This window comes from Ursus arctos, unplaced genomic scaffold, assembly GCF_023065955.2.
Source record: "Ursus arctos isolate Adak ecotype North America unplaced genomic scaffold, UrsArc2.0 scaffold_32, whole genome shotgun sequence".
Lineage (NCBI taxonomy): Eukaryota > Metazoa > Chordata > Mammalia > Carnivora > Ursidae > Ursus > Ursus arctos.
Window position 1 is genome coordinate 22,803,906 of NW_026623008.1, and position 19,599 is coordinate 22,823,504.

General features: G+C 47.3%; 2 long non-coding RNA genes across 2 annotated transcripts; one reads left to right on the plus strand and one right to left on the minus strand.

Annotated features, from left to right (window-relative positions):
- The first annotated feature begins 5,541 nt into the window (after positions 1-5,541).
- Positions 5,542-17,024, plus strand: LOC125283074 (uncharacterized). The gene is made up of 4 exons (XR_007190623.2): positions 5,542-5,953; positions 6,146-6,264; positions 6,492-6,624; positions 16,226-17,024. It is a non-coding gene; the product is annotated as an uncharacterized LOC125283074 (long non-coding RNA).
- On the minus strand, positions 9,398-18,637 carry LOC130542303 (uncharacterized). Its single transcript, XR_008956767.1, has 3 exons — positions 18,396-18,637; positions 14,740-14,806; positions 9,398-9,915 (listed from the first exon to the last, which is right to left on the minus strand). It is a non-coding gene; the product is annotated as an uncharacterized LOC130542303 (long non-coding RNA).
- Between the last annotated feature and the right edge of the window lie 962 nt (positions 18,638-19,599).

A 19,599-nucleotide genomic window follows, 5' to 3' on the forward strand; every position in this document is an offset into this window, starting at 1 on the left:
CTAGGTGACTTTCTGTGTCCTTCCAGGGTGAGAAGCAAGCAGTCATTTTAAAATAGCAGCTTCTCTTGCCAAACCAAAAATTAAGGCCTGTCTCACCAGGCAGCCTTCTACATTATTAATGGCTAGGAGACCATTAAAACCTGCCTGGTCCTGCCCGTCTCTGCCTGGGCCCTATGGCCTGGAAGATTCAGAAAGTCGCAGGCAGATGTGCTATCAGGACCCTAACTCCATATGCCTTGACTCGCTCCTCCCCTTATTTTCAGAGGATCAACCTGAAACTCAAGGGTGAGCAATGAGTTCAAGGTCACTCACATAGTGGACTGCCAGTCTGGGCTCCGATGCTGGTCTCCTGGGCCTTTTCCACTCAGCTGTTTAGGAGGGCTGATCTGAATGGGCAAGGGCAGTCAGCATGAAAGTATCCCCAGCAGTGTGCCATTCAGTGTGTCCACCAGCCGGCCCGGAGTGAAAAGACAGCTCGGGTCTGCAGTGTTTGCTGATTTCCTTGGTGTGGACTCTCTCACTGTGGCTGATTTCATGCTGGCTTCCAACTCCGTATCAGCTTGCTCGAACGGTCTGCTCTCAGGTTAGCCGACTCCAGCATACCTTCCCCAGGGCCTGCAGACCCAGGGTTCTGGCACCTTCTAGGTCAAGTGCTGCCTCCATCCCACCTCAGCAGGGCCCTGTTATTTAAAAAAAATGTTACTTGTAAGGTTTTATGTGGAGGCAATGTGAGCAGAATGGGACAGAAACTTGGGAGTCTCATAGCCTGGCTTCCCAACAGCGATCCCACCACTTAGGACCAATGTTACTAATTAAGCAGCCTCACTGACCTGGGCCTCAGTTGCCTCACCTGTAAAATTGGGCTATTGATACCTGACGCGGTGGTTGTGAGACATAAATGAGGTGATACTTGTGAAATACTTGACAATGAGTCGATCTGACGTCCTTTTATACATTACCACGAACAGTTGCTTATGCTGTAACACAATTTGCAAAAATCAGGACCCCAAACTCCTCCTGGGTTTTATTATCAGGAATGCACCGGGTGCCTGGGATGGAGGTGGGGGAGATGAACGGAAGAGAGCTGAGGGATCTTTGAAGGGTGATGTAAATATTCTCTATCTTGAGAAGCATGTGGGTTACCAGGTATATGCCTTCGTCAGAGCCCATCTGACTGCTTACTTAAGACCTGAGGATTTCACTCTACGGAAATTTAACTCTGTTAAGAATTGAAGGGGCTCCTGGATGGCTCAGTCGGTTGAGCATCCCACTCTTAATTTCAGCTCAGGTCACGATCTTGGGGTCATGGGATTGAGCCCCGCATCGGGCTCTGCGCTCAGCGTGGAGTTCGCTTGTCCCTCTCCCTCTGCTCCTCCCCCTGCTCTCTCTCTCTCAAATAAATAAATAAAATCTTAAAAAAAAAAAAAGGAAATGAAAAAAAGTGGGGACAGGGGCGTGATTATGATTACAACTGACTTTCAAAAGTACAAATTAACAAGTGGACATGAGGAAGAGCTGGGCGAGCAGCCTCACGGGGCCAGGCCAAAACCCTCTTCTCATCCCACCCCAGAGGTGGCCCTCATCCCTCCCCCCAGCAGGGAGGTGGCCAGGCAGCTGTTATCACAGAGACCAGAAGGGCCCTGGGTTTAGGCAAGGGTACTACTCTGTCGTGGGTCATCATTACAACCCCAACTCCCATCTCTCCATCAGGTCACTGCCCCAAGACCACACACTAAGGGAACCAGAAGTCAGTGCTCAGTCAAGACTTTCACGGTGCGTGGGGTGCTCAACCGAGGCAATGTGACTCAGCTGAAAAATCTCACCCCGCAGAGCCGGCTGTTGGACTAAATGTATCTGACAGAGAGAGTAATCAACCGAGCATGCCTTTGAAAGACCATGAAGCAATGCCTCCCTACTTCCTGGGTTCCTAGAGCCAGGGCCCCGAGTCCTGTGCCAAATCCAGCCCTCCCCAACCCATTGGCATCTGTGATCTGACCGGAGACTGTTGCCAAGAGACCAAAGGCTTAGGAAGCCCAAAGGAAACCTGTCCTGCAGTCCTCAATATTAACAGAAAAAAAAAAAAAAAAAAAAAAGATGTGAGAAACAGTCTCTTGGGGGCGCCTGGGTGGCTCAGTCGTTAAGCGTCTGCCTTCGGCTCAGGGCGTGATCCCGGAGTTCTGGGATCGAGCCCCACATCAGGCTCTTCCGCTGGGAGCCTGCTTCTACCTCTCCCACTCCCCCTGTTTGTGTTCCCTCTCTCGCTGTCTCTCTCTGTCAAATAAATAAATAAAATCTTTAAAAAAAAAAAAAAGAAACAGTCTCCTGATAAGAAACCAGTAAGATCTGGCCTTATTTATATCGTTTCCTACAAAAAAGCAAGCAAACAAAAGTGCCACGAAGAAGGTAGAAAGCAGCAGTTAGTTCAAGATGAAAAATGAGTAATTAGTAAAATGAGCAGAACTTCCCTTTCCTGTCATTCAGAAGACACTTGGCCTCAGACCCTAGCAGATATAAATTCTTTCCGATAGTGTTCCTATTTCGTTTCCACGGATTTTTTTTTTAAAGATTTTATTTATTTATTTGACAGAGATAGAGACAGCCAGCGAGAGAGGGAACACAAGCAGGGGGAGTGGGAGAGGAAGAATCAGGCTCATAGCGGAGGAGCCTGATGTGGGGCTCGATCCCAGAACGCCGGGATCACGCCCTGAGCCAAAGGCAGACGCTTAACCGCTGTGCCACCCAGGCGCCCACGTTTCCATGGATTTTAAATCTGGATACCAAAAGACGGGCAAAAGAGTTCAATATTAAGATTTAGCTTTTCAAGAGCACACTTTGCATGATGAATGCTGAGCAAGGTATAGAACTGGCGAATCACTATATTGTACGCCTGAAACTAATATAACACCGTTCGTTAACTATACTGGAATTAAAATGAAAAAACTGAATGACATTTTTTTAAGAAGATTAAGCTTTTAAAAGAGTCTAATGTGGTTTACTTAGTTATCTCCTGTGAATGAACAATTAACATGGAAATGTCTAAACATCTAATTATACTGAACTTCAAAAAAAATGTTTACAGTAAAGAATAATAGAGCACTTGGTTGTTATCTCTTTTTATCCGTAAGAGTAATGTGTTTATAGTGTTTCCCTGTTTTTCTGGGAAAGTAATAAAAAATTCTATACTACTAATTTGGGAAAGTATCTCAACAAGAGTTTTTGTGTGGACTCCTGTCAAAAACCCGCATTTCTTACGCTAAGACACAGTCTGTGATGTTCTGTTATCTATAGAATGCAATCCTGAGTAAAAATAACCTGATTTGCAGATTGGATATTGCAGAATACAAATTCCCTACGGCCTTTAAATAAGAAACTTGTAAACAAGTTGGCTACGTGTACTGAATTTATTTCATTGGTGAACACATTTCAGTTTATCTGTTTCAAAAATAACTCAAGCTTGAGTTTTGGATACGCAGATCTGCCATAAAAATCCATCAAGTGACATTTAGGAAAACATTATTTTTAAATGGCTTGGTTTTATTTTTCTTTTGAAAGTACATGTGAGTTGAGAGCTGTGATTTATGCTAGAAATTGACACCATGATCTGAATGTTTGAATAAGCACCAAAGTTGCTTGAATTTTCTCCAGGGGCAAGCTAAATTAGATCTTGTGGTATCAGAAGTGACTCAGTTTGAGAAATGTGTGTGTTGTGATTGACTTCCCAGTTTTTCTTACTGCCCCCAAATACCTCGACGGGGAACAAACCCAAGTACAATAAAAGGGGCAAAAGATAGCTGTGGCCCCGTGTACCGCCAATGTCCTCTGTCATCAGGAAGCAGAAAGAAGGCAAGCATAGCTGGGGAAAAAAATCTCAAGACACAAATTGCAGTCGTCATGCGTAAACAGGAATAGCAATAAAAAGACTTCACATGGTGAAGGTCACAGGTGAAGGAGGTCTTGGAAAGTAATTCAGCTGCCCAGGGATCTTTGTTCCTGCTGGAAGCAGGTGGTAGCTGGCTAACTTTCAGTGCCCTCCAGCCTCCAGGCCCTGAGTGTAATCTGAGCGGCCATTTTGTAATCATTATGGTGCTGGATTCCCAAGTGAGGCAAAGGGGGTTGCGTGCTTGTGCCAGGCGTGGGGCGGGTGTGGAGCAAAGTATCAGAGACCAAGGGGTGACCAGGCTATTTCTAAATGGCACATTTCACCTTTGCTTCGCTTTGGGCTAAATCCAATCAACATTCACACACTGTTATTACCCACCTTTGAAAAAAATGGTCCCACCTCCAAATATGTTACTCAAGGCACTTAAAAGACAAATGTTAGCCAATAGTTCTTGAAACTTTTTGGTGAGAAATATTTTTTCCATACTTCAATTTTTTAAAAAATTATTATTTTAGAAAGAGAGTGCACGCACTCATGCGAGTGTGGGGGAGGGGAAGGGGAGAGGGAGAGGGAGAGAGAGAATCTCAAGCAGACTCCATGCTGAGCACAGAGCCTGACACTGGGTTCGATTTCACGACCCTGATATCGTGACCTGAGCTGAAATCAAGACTCTGACACTTAACTGACTGTGCTACCCACACATCCCTCCATATTTAAAATTTTTATATTCAATATCCATCTTTTCAAAATGGACAAGACTTTTAAAAGAAATACAATTACATTTTACTTTTAACGTTTGTTTTTGAAAAGGGTTTTATTTTATATTGCTACATTTTAATATTAATATCATGTGCTTTTCAAAATTGTGGCAAAGTGTTAGATGAACCTTCACTGGGGTCTATACCATTCTTTATTGCCTATTATAACACAATCAAATGTCAGGGAGAAAAAAATGAAGGTACTACTAAGAAACTGACCCAGAAAGAAAAGAAAGGAGGGAAAAAAGAGAGAAATTAAGACATTTGGAGGTCAGATTGAGAGCCTCTAACCAGCATTCCAGGAGAGCAGAATGGGGCAAATGGCAAAGAGGCAGCACTTGAAGAAACAAGGGGTGATGGGGCGCCTGGGTGGCTCAGTCGTTAAGCGTCTGCCTTCAGCTCGGGGTGTGATCCCAGGGTCCTGGGATCGAGCCCCGCATCAGGCTCCCTGCTCCACTGGGAAGCCTGCTTCTTCTTCTCCCACTCCCCATGCTTATGTTCCCTCTCTCGCTGGCTGTCTCTCTCTCTCTCTCTGTGTCAAATAAATAAATAAAACCTTTAAAAACAAAAACAAGGGGTGAGGATTTTTTCAGACTAGAAGAAAGACACCAGTCTTCAGCTTAAAAGTATCTAAGTACTGAGCAGCTTCAATAAAAATAAGCCCTCGAACTGATCGGCGAGATGCTCAACGCAGATTTTAGCCTTAGCGATAATGCACACATTTTTAATAAGGAGATTGGATGTGTGTGTTTCAGATGCAGTCAGGAACTATTTTTAAAAGAACCTAACCAGACTGAAATGTTGAGTTTCTAACTGGGAAGCCAATCAGCAGTTGAAAGGCAGGGGGAGGTCTTCGGTGAGCAGCCACTTGGATCACCCCAGAGAGTATCTGCCCTGGAGATACCAATGCTGGAGTGGAGACGGAGCCACAGAAAAGTCCACTGTGGAAAGTCTCGAAATAGATGGAGCCATCATTTCTGGCAGCTGCCGCAGCTCCTGCTCACAGTCTGCTGATGATAATGTCAGGTGCTCACGAGCGGTAGCTGATCTCAATCTCACGCCAGTCCTGCCGTTCTGTCCACCTTACGGATATAGAATCTGGGGCTTAGAAAGAGGAAGGCGGTGGCTCGAGGATAGGGTCATATGCTAGTGTTCGCACTAGCTAACATCTACTGAATGTTCCTACAAAGCAGGCACTAAGAACTTACAGGCATGTATTCAACTCAGTGAATCCTTGCAAGAAACTCACAAGGCAGTACTAGTTTGTCCCATTCTACAGATGAAGAAACTGAAGCCCGGATGTGTCAAGACCCAGGTATGTTAAACGAGTCAGTGGTAGAGCTAGGATTTAAATTCCATCTGAACCGAGCTTTTGCCCTTAATTTCATAATATTTTGCCTCTGGGGTGAGGAGAGAGAAGAGCCGAGGAAGTAATCTGTGTTTGAGGATGAGGAGTTCAGGAGGGAGCAGGGCAGGACACTTATTATTAATATTATTTTTTTTTAAGTAAGCTCCATGCCCAACGTGGGACTTGAACTCATGACCCTGAGATCAAGAGTCGTGTGCTGCACCGACTGAGCCAGCCAGGCGCCCCAGGGCAGGACCCTTTTGAGTGGGTCTTGAAGGGTGAGTAGGATTTGGCCGGGGGGGGGGGGGGGGAGCTGGGAGGAAGGGCGTTCTGGCCAAAGACAAAGCAGGAGCAGGTAGCAGGGCGAGGAGTGGCGCGTGGACAGGTGGGGGTGTCCCTTTGAGAGGAGGGTCACTGATGGTCTCTTAAGTGCCTGAGATTTAATCTCAGAGTGTGAAGAAGTAACCCTCCTGCTGTGTCCTCAGTTTCTTTCTCTGCTTTACAGAGATGATAGAAGGACCTACCTCGCAGATCTCCTGGGAGGATTCGACAAGATAATACCCTGAAAACACGTGCACGGTGCCTGGCATCTCCTAAGTCCCAACACATGTCAGTTCTAATGATTAATCATGACACAAGTAAGTAGAGCTGCCCTTTACGTTTCTGTACGAGGCACGAGACTTTGTTTCAAGTGGTGGGAACTCAGGTCAGACAAATGTGTTTTGTTCTGTTTTGTTTCGGAAGACCTCACACCGCCGCAGAAAGCGTAAGGGGCTAGCTTGCCTAGTTTCAGGGACGGCTAGCCCCAAAGGCTGTGACACGGCCAAATCTCACCTCTGCCTCTCTCTGCCGGGCCTCTAGTCTCTCAAACATCGCCGGGGCTCATGGTGGCCAGCACCTATGGAAGCTTCCATCTTTACCACCCCGCAGGAAATCAGTAATGACTTTTGAGCTCTGGGTTCTCATAATTTTGGAGGTGGTTCTGAGATAACATGGCCACGGAAGAAGGGGCCTCTAAGACTGGGGAGCACCCACTCAAAACACATGGTATATTCAGAGGAAGGAGGGACAGAACCATATTCCCAGAGGAGTGATGTGTACTTCCGGACAGACCAAATGACAGAGCTTACCCACACTTCGTTCACTTCCAAAAAAAGTACACCCTTGGGGCGCCTGGGTGGCTCAGTCAGTTAAGCGTCTGCCTTTGGCTCAGGTCATGATTCCGGGGTCCTGGGATCAAGCCCTGCATCGGGCTTCCTGCTCGGTGGACAGTCTGCTTCTCCCTCTCCCTCTCCCTGTGGCTCCCTCTGCTTGTGCTCTCTCTCTCTGTCAAATATATAAATAAAATGTTTTTTTAAAAAAAAGCACACCCTTGCACATATTGCTTTTTGCATCGTAACGAATCAATGTCCTTTGTTTAGCAAGTTTTTAACACCATAACCACACTCTCTATGTGTGTATGCCTTTGGAAAACTTGTTTTTCTCTCTGGAATCTTGTAACATCTTCTCTTTGTCCCTATTGTTCTGAAATTTCCTGCCAATGTAACTTGGCATAGACCAATTTTCATCTACTTTTCTGGGAACTTAGTGGGCCTCACTATGGTAACCAATGTTCTTTGGAGTTCTTGAATTGTTTTCTTGGAGGATTTCCTCCCCTCCGTTTCCTCTGTTCTTTCTGGAACTCCTGAAACTGAGATAGTAGACATCCTAGACTGGCCCTCTAAGTTTCTGATAATTTCTCTGTTATTTTCCATCCCTGTCCTTTTGCTCTACTTTCTGTGACATTCCTGTACCTGGATTTACAGCTCTTCTGTTCTAATCTTCCTGGATGTTATCATAATTTTAATTCCAAGAGCTGTGTTCTATGTGCGTAAGACATCATTTGACACAGAAGAAAGGTTTGAGTTTTTTTCAAAAAACATCTCCACATGCAAAATACAGAACAAAGTTCCTTTTATGAGATTGGTTTTCATAGTATCAGGTCCAGCTCAAGAAGGTAGTTTCAACTCCACACAACTAGTAGCCAGAACCAAGACGCCTTTGTGCCATTGCCAAAGCAGTGGCTTTACTGGCTTGCATGGAACTAGTCAACACTGCGTCTTGGACCAAAGCAAACATCACATTTGGAAGCTCTGGAAATGAGAACGGTGTTACTTTAGACTCACACCAAGCCGTTAGTGGGCGCACTGACGATAAAGCTTTCACCATAGACTGATGACCCTATGGATCTTACTAACTGTTGTATTTATGTGGTATCAATTAGAATCCTGAAAGAGAAATGTCTAGAAGAACGTCCAAAGTTCCAAGACAATCTGCTAGGATGAGACATTCAAAGTGGTAACAAATACTGTGAAACACATGAGACAGTTTAGAAACACTGTGTAAGTCTGGGTACTGATGGTATAGACACTATAGACAATTATGGATGGTATAGAGGTATCAAGAATTCCCTCTGGGAGGGGCGCCTGGCTGGCTCAGGCCACGACACATGCGACTCTTCATCTCAGGGTTGTGAGTTCGAGCCCCACATTGGGGGTAGAGATTACCTAAGTATATAAAACTTAAAAAAAATTTCCTCTGAGAAACATAAGTCAGGTTGATATTTGTCTTAGACTCTGAGAAAAGCTTTTCTGTGTAAGCACGTAAAAGATTCAGTCCTATAGATCTAAATTACATGTTAAATGAAGTTATTGAAGGGGCGCCTGGGTGGCTCAGTCTCTGCCTTTGGCTCAGGTCACGATCCCAGCACCCTGGGATAGAGTCCCATGTTGGGCTCCCCTGCTCAGCGGGGAGCCTGCTTCTCCCTCTCCCCCTGCTTGCACTCTCTCTTGCTGTCTCTTTCTCTCTCTCAAATAAATAAATAAAATCTTTTTTAAAAATGAAGTTATTGAAAATGATGAGTCTGGGGCGCCTGGCTGACTCAGTCCGTGGAGCATGGGACTTTTGAGCTTAGAGTTGTGAGTTCAAGCCCCATGTTGGGGACAGAGCCTATTTGAAAAAAATATATAAAAATAAATAATATAATATAATATAATATAAAGAAAAAAGAATACGATGAATCTAAGTAATCCAAGCCACTACAATCCCTTCTATTTTGGGTCAGAATATCACTTCTGATATTTCATATCAAAGTACATGGGCTTCCAAGAGATTAATTTTATGGCTCAAATACTTTATGTGAATAATTCTTACTGCTCAGATTTGTTGAAGGTTACTATTGTCCTTATAAAAGGTTTTATTCATTTGACCTCTTTTTGACTAACAATTTCAAAGAGGACACGAAAATAGTTAACTGGTACAAAAAATGTTCATGAATTCTAAGCAAAATTCAACTTTGGGAAGCAGAGATTGAAGATGGTGTGTCGGTGGTATGAAAAATAGGAGAGGGAACTGAGGTCTACTCACCCAACACAGCATTTCAGCAAGTCTCCTGGGCCCGGCCCCCCTCCTGCGGAGACCAGAGCTGCCCGGCTCTACTGTCCCCCGAGCTGTGGGGTCTGCTTCTCCGCGGTGCCCTCGCTGGTGCAGACTCAGCTCAATCGACTTTCTTCTCCTCTTCCTCAGAAGGAACACAGACCAAGTGTGTACAGTTTGCCACGCTCCCCTGGGAGTAGACAGTGATTTTTCAAACTCTTTTCACTTTTAAAACCAGAAAACCTGGTCTCAGAGGGAAGCTACTTGGAAGTCTGGTATATTAAAGAGAAAAAGTAGAGTTGCTTGGGTTGCGGTCGGAAGGAGGAGCTCTTCACGTGGGATGCTTTCTATTTTGGAGTCCGGGGAAGGGCAGCAATCATCCGATTTCTCTAAGCCAGGCCCTGCGCCGGCTCCTGAGGATGGGGATATGGACAACGACGTCCCTGACCCTGGGGAACTCAGAGGCCAGTGGTAGAGACGGACATGTATATGAAGAATTACAAGGTTTCGGGTTCCTGAAATGAGAAATGTAGGGGCACATCAGGAGGGGATGGTCTTTCAGTTGCTCCAGATGGAAACCCGCTCAAATTAGCTTACATAGAAAGGGTGGGAGCGCAGGTTGTTAAGAATGATCTGAGTGCAGGTTATGGGTTCCCAGGCCCAGATCTGTGGCCAGGAGGCCCTGGACCCAGAAACCAGCAAAGCCGCCCATCTGTCTGCAGCGGCCTGCTGGCCGTCACCTGGGCCCTTTCTGGGGGCTCTGCCAGTCCCCCCACGGGAGTCAGCCTTAGCTCTTGTTTCTGACACCTCTCTGCAATCTGTGGCAAGTTCTGTTGGCTTTGCCCTCAAAATACGTCCAGAAGCTGACCCTTCCCACCAACTCCACTGCTAGCCCTTAGGTCCAAGCCACGGGCGCCTCGGGCCTGGAACCTTGCCGTGGCCTCCTAAGGGGACCCCAGGTGCTGCCCCTGGCAATTCAGACCGTGCCACTCCTGCTCAAAACTCCCCAGCGGCTTTTCTCATTCCCAAGGCCCTGCAGATCCAGCCCCTGCGGCTTCTCTGCCTGCGTCTCCCACTCCTGTCCCCTTCCCCATGTTGCTGCTGCCACAGAGCTCAGCCGGGGGGCGCACTCCTCCTCAGGGCCTCAGCTCTTACCACTCCCTCCCCCTAGATTCCTCCTTCCCCAGGGGCCACATGACAGCCTCCTCTTCCTTCAGATCTTTTTTTTTTTTTCTTTTTTAAGTAGGCTCCACGCCCAGCATAGAGCCCAACACAGGGCTTGAACTCTTGACCCTGAGGTCAAGACCTGAGCTGAGATCAAGAGTGCTTAACCAACTGAGCCACCCAGGTGCCCCATCTTCCTTCAGATCTTTACCATTTCAGTCCCTGCCCTCTCCTGCCCCTCCACTTCCTCCCCCACTTCCTAGCTTTTTTTTTTTTTCTTTTTTAAAGATTTTATTTATTTATTTGACAGAGATAGAGACAGCCAGCGAGAGAGGGAACACAAGCAGGGGGAGTGGGAGAGGAAGAAGCAGGCTCATAGCGGAGGAGCCTGATGTGGGGCTCGATCCCAGAACGCTGGGATCACGCCATGAGCCGAAGGCAGACGCTTAACCGCTGTGCCACCCAGGCGCCCCCCCACTTCCTAGCTTTTGTTCTTTTTCCTCCTTAGCTCCTACCACCACTTATTATTTTTCTTACTTATGTCCCTCATGGTCTCTTCCCTACCAAAATGTACCCTGTAAGAGAGCAGGGATTTTTGCTTTCGTGTTTCATAGATGTATCCCGAGCACACGGAATAGTGCCTGACATACTGTTGTTGCTTATTTATTTATTTAAATTAATTTATTTTATTTTTAAAGATTTTATTTATTTGACAGAGAGAGAGACAGCCAGCGAGAGAGGGAACACAAGGGGCTTGATCCCAGAACACCGGGATCACGCCCTGAGCCGAAGGCAGACACTTAACGACTGAGCCACCCAGGCGCCCCTAAGTTAATTTATTTTTAAGTAATCTCTATGCCCAACATGGGGCTCGAACTCATGACCCTGAGATCAAGAGTTGCACTCTCTTCTGCCTGAGCCAGCCAGGCGCCCCGTTCAGTGAATATTTACTTAGAGAATGAAAGTCTGGTCTCTCTTTTCTCTCTGTCGTCTGCCTTCTCCTCCTTCCTCTCCTCCTCCTCCTTCTTGCTTTCTTCAGCATCTGGCGGTAAATTGCTGGGTCAGTTCTGGAGCTCTGTGATAAATTCCAAATTCTCAGCCCAAGGAGTCTGACTGACCTAGTTTGAGGCAGGTTTTCAGCCCGGGACCCATCAGCTCTGGCCTCTGGGATGGAGGATATATGTGTGTACACACATTTGTCCATGGTAGGGGTCAGTTCCCAGACAATCAGAGCTGGACAGATGGCCCCAAATGGCTCTACGAATGTGACGAAGCAAACTAAAATGTATCTAGACAGCGGTAGCTGCCATCTAGATTTTCTTAAACCAGAAACTAAACAAAACAATAAAATCCTTTGTATTTTTGGTTCCCTTTTACATTTGTGGCAAAAATGCCAGTCAAGTTTCCTGCCACATTCAACTTCCCTCTCTGACTTAAGCTGGCCCGGCTCCCGCAGTCCCTCCTAAGGCTGACCTGGCCAGCGAGGAATGGCCAGGATGGATCCCTGGCCTGAGGGAAACCAGTCTTGTTGTTGCATTGAGCCAAAGAAGACTCTTTCCCAAGAACTTGAGCAAAGAGACCCAAAGGCCACGGTTGGCTGGTGGTGGGCTCCAGGGTGGAAACACCCTGGTGTAGAGTCGGGGCTGTAGTGGGCCGAGAGAGGAGGCAGGCCAAAGTGAGGAAGAACAGCAAGTGACCATGAGTGGTAGCCTTTGGTCTGCAGAGAGGGGAAGAAAGGAGGCCCCAGAGCACAGCAGAGACAAGAGACTGGGCTGCCCCAGAGAAAGGGAAACTGAGAGAAGCTCTTTAATGGCTTTTCACTTCTTCCTTCCACTCACTCAACAACCGCCGAGCCTCTCCTCCTTGCTTGGAGCTGTGCCAGTCACTAGTGATGTGGGCAAACAAGACAGAAGGGAGTCTTCCCTTGTGGAGTGTGCACTCCAGTCAGGGGAAAACCATGAAACAGAGTCATAGGGATAATTCATTCATTCATTAGCAGCATAATGACCCATGTGCATTAATGACAAGAGGAATTAATTATTTATAAGGGCTCCAAAGGCAAAATACAGTGCACTATAAAGACCTATGGTGGGAGATGTCACCCAGTCTGGGGCCTCGGGGAAGGCTTTTCTGCTAGGACCTCAAAGCTAAGTAGGCAGTTAGGGTAAGCAGGAGTTAGCTGGGCCAAGAGGAAGGGAGAAGAATATTCGAGAAAGAAGAAGTGGGCTGTGCAAAGGCCCTGAGGCAGTAGAGTATATGGCACATTCAAGTCAACCAGGGGAGTCCAGCATGGAGCAATAGTGGGCAGGCAGTGGAGACGAGGCAGCAGTGGTGGGTGGGACCAAGTCAGGGGCTTGGGTTTTATTCCAAGGGCTGTGGGAAGCATTACTTCAAGGGCTCTAAGCAGGGGAGCAGCTTCATGTCACAGGCAGTTTAGGGAGGTAGCCCTGGAGGCTGGACTAGATGTGCTGACACGGAAAAACATTCAAGACAGATTCTTCAAGAAAAAAGGCACGTTGCCAAATGAAACACGCAGAACTATCCCAGTTATGAGAAAACAAGCAGACAAAACACAAAAGTCTGAGTGAAAACACAGTCGAAGGTCTGAAAGGACACGCCTAGAATCAATAGCATAATTCGCCTTCTCAGGGAGCCATGGGCTTGGAATTTGTGAAATTAAACATTGCTGTGGGCTCAGTTTTATTTGAATTTGACAGGGATAGTAAATGTCTGTATTACATATTTAATTAAATAATAGACCAAATAAATAAATTAATGTCATTTTAATAAAAGCAAATGAATAGTTTGTTTTTTCCAGAAGCAGAGCCCGAGATGAAGACTCTTGTACAGGTGATATAGTAAGTAAGGCCCCCCAGGAGAAGCTGGTAAGGGAGTGTGGGAAGCAGGACAGGGATGGGGAAGAGAGCAAACAAAGATGTGATTTCAGACAAAATCCCAGAAGGGGGTAGCCTCTGCCTGATCCCTGTGGGAATTGGGAATGCTGGGGTCCAAGTACAACCCCTGTGTCACCTTGCCCTGAAGCAATGAAGCTGGGCTTTCCTTTCTATTCTGACCAGTCACTGGCTAAAGCACGCCATGGTGGGGGTGGGAATGGGGCCAGGGCAGGAACTTAAACTCCTGGGTACTTCCAGCTCTCCTGAGGGCAAAGTGCCCCAGTAGCCGAGTGCCGTCTGCACAGTCTGCAGCCGGCTCTCTCCTCCTAGCCATGGGTGGCGCTGGAAGTTGAATCACCAGCACGGAAACCAGGGGAAGTGCACATAGAAATGATACAAGTGGGGCGCCTGGGTGGCTCAGTCGGTTAAGCGTCTGCCCTCAGCCCAGGTCATGATCCCGGGATCCTGGGATTGAGCCTGGCATTGGGCTCCCTGCTCAGTGGGGAGTCTGTTTCTCCCTCTGCCTCTCCCCTCTCTCCTGTGCTCATGCTCTCTCTCTCAAATAAATTAAATAAATGAAATCTTAAAAAAAAAAAAAAAAGGAAAATAAATTGTAATGGCTAATATGTGTACATGGGTAAATGAAAAACTCAGTTGGTACAAAAGTATGTATTTTGTCCCGAGCCATTCTTGTTTTGCTTCAGAAGAACTAACTATGTTACCAGAGATTCTGTGCACATACAAAAAATAAAAAATACATTTTTATATATTTACATATATGTAATATATTTATATATCTCCTACCCTCTTTGTTTTTTTTTTAAGATTTTATTTATTTGACAGAGAGAGAGAGAGAGGGAGAGAGCGCACAAGCAGGGGAGCAGGAGAGGGAGAAGCAGGCTCCCACTGAGCAGGCAGCTGATATGGGGCTCAATCCCAGGACCCCGGGATCATGACCTGAGCCAAAGGCAGTCGCTTAACCAACTGAGCCCCTCAGGCGCCCTCCTCCTTGTTTTTATAAGGAACCATTCTATGTGGTTTGACTGATACTGATTCTAGCCTACCTATTCCTGATGATAGGGGTGGGCATGACCATGTCCTGGCCAGCAACGTATCCTATTTATCTAATCTCAGTGATTGGATCAGAGAAAGAATGGGTACTTTCTCTGGTCTATTAGAGTCCTCCTGAGATATTTTCTCCCAGAGCTTTTGGAGAAAATTGTCTTTTTCTCCTGAAGTTGCTAAGCTAACACTTGGACTGCTGGAGGACATCATACTTACCCACACAGAGAACCCGTGAAGCAGAAGGAATGGAAGACGTCATTTGAGCTCCTGGATCCGGCCATACCTGAAATCAATAGTGGTATATTTTGAGTTTTCTAGTATGATTTTTCCTCAGTTTATTTGATCTCAGTTTTTTTTTTAAATATTTTATATATTTATCTGTCAGAGAAAGAGAGTGTGCATGAACAGGGGGAGGGACAGAGGGAGAAGCAGGCTCCACACTGAGCAAAGAGCCTGATGTGGGACTCAGTCCCAGCACCCTGGGATCATGACCTGAGCTGAAGGCAGGCACTTAGCGGACTGAGCCACCCAGGCATCCCTGATCTCAGTTTCTGCCTCTTTTAAGAGAATCAGTCCTATCATACATCACAGTTCCCAATACTGACATACGTGCTCTTTGAGTCTCTCACATACACGAAGATGGTCTATGTATAACTCAGGGTCAATACTAAGAACTTGCTTGAGAACTTTAAGATGACTCTCATTTTGCAGAAGTACCATGTAAAAAGGTAAGTGGGATTCTGATCCCTTGAGGGTCCTTTGGAGCACAAGGTCTCACGCCACACCATGGAACTCAAAGGCCTTGGGTTCTCCTTTAGGGTAGAGCAAAAGGAACTGACTGCCAGTCAGAAAGATGATGTTAGGCAGGGATGGGTGGGTGTAGTTTATAATCTGTGGTCAGTAGGGTTAATTTCCCAGGCTTTGGGGTTAGTGACTTGGTCCGAATCCCATCTCTATCACTTAATCTCTATATGGCCCTGGGCAATTCACTCTCCCTCTCTAACCTCCAGTTTTCTCAACTGCAAAATTGGGGTAATAGCAGCAATCCTAAAGATTTGCTTTGAGGATTAATAAAATAATACACATAGCTATGACTCATTTTACTTCCGAATGACAGAATCCCAAATCAAACTACCTTTAGTCATAAAAAAAAATTCATTGGCTCCTATAACTGCAAAGTCCAGGAGGAAGATCTTGCTTCAGGCATAGCTGGATCTAGTGGCTCAAATGTTGTCATCAGAGACAACCTGTAGGCTCTGCTTTCTTTTGCTCTGACTCCACTGCCAAACAAGCCATGCTAAATCACTCGACTTTTCACCACAGCTACAACCCCAGCCCAAAGTCTGTGGTTTCTAGCTTGATGGCCCCAACAGCCTGCTAACTGGCCTCCCTTCTTCCTATGCCCCTGCTCATTTCCAGCCTCATCTCCACAGAATGATCTTTTAAAAATGTGAATCAAATCTTACGACTCTTTTGCTCAAAATCTTCCAGTAGCTTCTCAGGTGAAATCCCAATCCCTGTCTGTGGCCCGCATGGCCCCTCAAGCTCTGGCCTCTGTCTGACCCAGTGAAGGGGGTCTTTCCGCCACCGCGCTGGTCTTCTTGTTTTTCCTCAGGCCGAGGGTGTCCCTCTGCTAGGACCTCACCCCTAGCCCTCGTGCCTAACTTTATTCATAAAACTCCCTTGATCTCATCTCTCACAGGTTTCCAGCCCCACAATTCCGAGTCCAGGAGAAAGAAGAGAGCCGGCTCACCCACCAGTTTGAACACAAGCCCGAGGCTGGCTTTCATTGGTCCAGATTGCACGGTGGGCACATCCCTGAACCAATCACTGTTGCCAAGGGGCTGAGACGCTCCGATTGGTGAAGCTCAAGTCACCTGCCCACCTGGAGCCAATGGAAGTACGGGCTGAGTGGAGGAAGACCCTTCCCCTGAGGAAAACTGAGGTCCTCTTACCACAAGGGAGAAATAATGCTGGGCAGCAAAAATAACACGTGTATTTTTTGGTTTGCACAGTGCCTGACACATAAGAAGTGATGGACTGCCTGCAAGAACCCCGGGGGTCTCCGCCATCAACATGCATTCAGTTAACAAAATTCTATTGATATCACTTAATTCCAGGCTTCCTCTAAAGGGACTCTGCTACCCTCTTGAATCAAAATGGGATAGATAATTAATGTTATGATGTCTTGTCTAGAACAGTGCCTGGCATTCATTCAACAATATTTATTGGGTCTTTATTAGCATTGGAGAGGAGCTCAGATCACAGCTGCGAACACCACAGGTGATCCCTCGCCCCCTGAGGCCTGTACATTCTATTGGAAAAAAGATAGTCAAAAAGAACAATTTGGAGACAAAAGCCACTCCTAAGGCTGATACCTTGTAGGGAGAAAAATCGAGTGACCTCGGCCTCTTCTTTACTAAATAGCGTTTTGTACCTTTGGAATTGTATACTTGTATTAATCATTTTTTTAAAAACGTTTATTTATTATTTTTAAAAGTCATGCCATAAAAAGATACACTACATCCATTAAATGAGTCAAGTAAAAAGACTGGCAATGCCAAATGCTCAGGAGGCTGTGGAACAACGGAACTGCTCGTGCACTGATGGTGAGAATAAAATGCTACAACCGCGTTAGAGGACTATTTTGCAGTTTCTTAGGAGACAAAATCTGCAAGATTAAATCTACGATCCAGCAATTCCACTCCTCTATCCAAGATAAATAAAAACTCAGGTCCACAAAAAAATTTGTATAAGAATATTACACAAATTTGGGGTTAACAACCCCAAACTGAAAACAATGCAACTGTCCATCAACAGGAAAAAAAAATGGGTAAGCAAGTTATGGTATAGTTATATAATGAAATACCACTCAACAGTTTCAATCAACTTTTAAAAATTACTGATACACACACCAATATGGATGACTCTCGAAGAAGGAGCAGCAGCAGCAGGAGGAGGAGGAAGAGAGGAGAAAGGATATGGATGCATCTCAAGATTATGCTGAACGAAAGAAGCCAGACTCAACAAAAACAAAAACAAAAACATACTCTAGGGGCGCCTGGGTGGTTCACTTAGCTAGGCTCTGACTCGATCTCAGCTCAGATTTCGATCTCAGGGTCCTGAGTTCAAGCCCTGCTTTTGGAGCTCCAGGCTGGGCAGGGAGTCTACTTTAAAAGAAGAAGAAAAAACACAACATATTGTATGCTTTAATTTCTATTGTTCTAGAACAGGAAAAATTACCAAGGGTGAGAGAAGTGGGTACAGTGGTTGCCTGGGTGGGGTGTGGGATTCACTGAGAAGGAACTCCAAGAGAACTTTCTGTGGGGCAGGAAACGTTCTGTCTTGATAGAGATGTGGGTTACAGGGGTGTTTTCATTTCTCAGAACTCGTGGAATTGCATGTGTAAGTTCTGTCTGTGCATTTCATCAAAAGTAAACTATAACTCATTAAAAAAAAGTATTTGAATAGGGGAAATTACCGTATGCTAGGGAAATGTGCCACAGAATAACTCCATGCGGGTGTGGGTGTACCCTAGAGATCAGGGAGGGCCCCCATTAAGAAAGTGAGAGTTCAAAGGCCCTAGAGGGATGACAAATTGTCCCTGCGAAGCAGGATGAGGGAGGGGCGAACTCAACACAGAAATGTTAGCTTTTTACCAGTGCAGACCTTCCAAAACCAAGTATCTAACGTTCACTTTGTGCCTGCAGTCCTATATTAGTGTTTTCGCATTTAATCTCACAGGGACCCTTCCATATCAGCATTTTGGCTCCCACTTTACAAGTGAGGAAACAGAGGTTCTGGGAGGTCGAAGGACTTACGGAAGACCCACAACTAGGACGTGGCGGGAGCCAGGTTTCAGGGCTGCTTACTTGGTGTCAGTTTCCCGAAACATAACCTGCAACAGTAACCGCAGACTCTCCAGGTTGGGAGGGCTGGAGCAAAGGAATGTCCTAGGGAACAAAAGAAGGGCTGGGCCGGCGCAGTGCCAGCCTCCGGGTCTCCAGGGAAAGTGGGGTGGGGGCGGGGGCGCCAAGGGCTGGCTCCACTCCGCTGAGTCAGCGGCTCCGGGGACCCGGGCGGGCGGCTCTGGAACAAAGAGAGTCCGCGTGGGGCTGGGGGCAGGGGGGAAGCGGGCTGCGGAGCCGGGGGAGTGGGGGCGGGGCCCGTGCCGGGAGAGTCGGCGGGGAGCGGCGGGGCTCACGCGGAGTGGGGCGGGGCCTACGCCTGGAGAGAGTGGGGGCGGAGGGGCGGGGCCCGAGCCAGGGGAGCGGGGGCGGGGCCCAACCCCGGGGGGAGGGGCGGGGAGCGGCGGGGCCCACGCGGAGTGGGGCGGGGCCTGCGCCGGAGAGAGTGGGGGCGGAGGGGCGGGGCCCGAGCCTGGGGATTGAGGGAGGGGCCCGACCCCGGGGGAGGGGCGGGGATGGGGCGGGGCCTGTGCCGGAGAGAGTGGGGTCAGAGCGGGTGCCGGCCCGGGCTCGCACAGGCGGGGACCCGCGGGATAGCGCGGGGCCGGGGAATCTGCCGTTGGGAAGGGCCGAGCGGTGGGGAAAGCGCGAGGGGGCGCCCGGTGGGGTCCGGCCCGCCCCGAGTGCGCGCAGGCCCGAGGCTCTGCCGCTCGCGGCTGGGTCCTGGACCGAGTCCTTCCCCGGCGTGGTCCTGTTTCCTCTTGTGTGAATTGACATGACGGGTCTTGTTTTGACGGGTGTTGGAGAGTGGGCTGAGAGAACGGAAGCGAGGAGGAGTCTCCTTAACAGAGATCTACTCAGACGTCTATTTAGTACTCGCTGGGAAGAAGTGTCTTAATAGCTGTACTAACACTTCACTCACACATTCCCATTTATTGTACGAAACAATCCATGAAATAGGTAATACTATCATCCCCGTTTTACAGCTGAGAAAACTGAAGCTCAGAAGAGCTTGTGTGGGTGGCACGTCCACAGGAAGACAGCAAGTAAGCGGCAAGAAGCAGGACTTGCACCTTGGGTCTCACCTGGCGTTTTTGGAGTCTTTCTCACCCTAAAGTCTATGCTCTCAAGTAGCATGTGTGCGTTCATTCTTTCATTCATTCGTTCA